Source organism: Phaethon lepturus, unplaced genomic scaffold (assembly GCF_000687285.1).
Source record: "Phaethon lepturus isolate BGI_N335 unplaced genomic scaffold, ASM68728v1 scaffold5500, whole genome shotgun sequence".
Lineage (NCBI taxonomy): Eukaryota > Metazoa > Chordata > Aves > Phaethontiformes > Phaethontidae > Phaethon > Phaethon lepturus.
Window position 1 is genome coordinate 158 of NW_010511061.1, and position 1,803 is coordinate 1,960.

Consider the following 1,803-nt stretch of genomic DNA (forward strand, 5'->3'; position numbering starts at 1 on the left):
AGGCTGATATTTAAATCTTAGCCCTTTTTCCCATACAGGGGAACTGTATTTTTCCTTATGGACAGAGTAAACAGAGAAGGGCCTTGTCTATCAGGCCAGCTTGGGACTTTTTTGCTCAGTCTTGCAGTAAAATTTTAATTGCCTGGCTGTTGTTATGACACAGATGCATCAAAGTGATTTAATTGAAGGATCCAGTGGCATAGGAAGGTGAGAAGTGGACATCTTCAAACAAAGGCGAAGAGCTTCACTAATTACCAAGGGCTGGAAGGAAAATAATGACAATTCAAATAGTAAAGTAAGCAGATGAAACTGGCATAACAGGAAAGGGAAGATGGAACTGAGTACAGGGCAGTCACGTCAGGAAGACATCCTTAAATGGATGTGCTTCAGCTGGCATGTGAGGTCTGAATCTTTTGGGGGATCTGAGGGGGGTTGGCGCTCATAGCGTTTCAGTCTATTTTCCACTTTAGAAGTCCAGTGCTCACAGTGACAGGCTGTGCCAGTCCTTCTGATCTTGATGACTCCAGAACATCACCAGCTTCCCTCTTTACTGCATTCTTTGCTGTTGCTTAGAAACCAAAGTGATGAAAGGGTATGGTGCTGATGGATGAGCCAACAGCACCTCCCAGAGATGAGAACTAGACAGTGTAAATGACCACAAATGAGGGAAGAATAAGAAGTAATGGTTTTGAAAAATACTTCAGTGTGTGTGTGTATATATATATATTATTCTTCACTCTTACTAACATGTTTTGGCAGCCTGTGATACAGCATTTCTTCTCTGCTAGTTTTGCTCAGCTAGGTGAGCACAGCATTCAGACAATACCCACTGATTATGGGATTTCACTTCTAGTAAAGTCCCAGGTGCTCTCTGTGTTTCACAGTGTGCAAGTCACTATTCTGGTTATTACGACACCGCTGTCTGGAATGGAGTTGTTCATGAGAAAAAGCCCTTACACTTAAGTTCCACTGTGGTAATACAACTTTGTTTTTCTCCTTGGTGATTTTTCCTTTTGCTTTGTTTTTTAATTGGATGAATTTGATGCTTGTGAAAATGAGAGACCAGTATCACTGGCTGGAGCAAGGTACTTCACAAACATTACATGCGCAGCTCTGCCAATGCACCTCTATCCTTTTTTTTTTATCCTTTTTTTTCTTTTTTTTTTTGGTATTTATTTATATTCTTTTTAATTTAGTGCTGGTGAAAGGTGCTGGATTGACAACACTGGAGGCTGAAGCCCTCTATTTATCCACAGAACAGATACAGCATGGGCGGCAGCCGTGCAAGCTTCCCCACGCTGCCCCCACCAATGTGCCTCATCTCTGTCCTGGAGGGACCACCTCTAGAGGTGAGAGGATAGTTCAGTCACCATGACCCATCCAATCCTTGGCCTTTCTGCTGAGACTGCCAACAAAGCTACGATAGTCACGATGCTGCAGTTAGCCACTTCTCAGAGGGGAAGTATACGAAGGCAAACAATTCATTTTGTACAGGCCACCTAAATTGATCAACTTAGACTCTTTGTCACCTGTGGCTTTAACCACAGCATGGTTATCTAGGATTTCTAGGTTTGTCAGATGTTTAAATGCTTCTCACACTGATTCAAATGTTAATGTAGAGGTGAAAAACCACTATCCCATTATCCAGATACTTACACCACCTTCTCTGTTTAACTGCAGAGTCCTTTCTGGAGCTCCACTACTAGCATTGTTTTGAGGAGATGGGTATCTTTATAACATAGATTAGTTCCATGAGTGACCAAAGGAACCCATGGCCATTTGTATTAAGAATCCCAGCAGGAA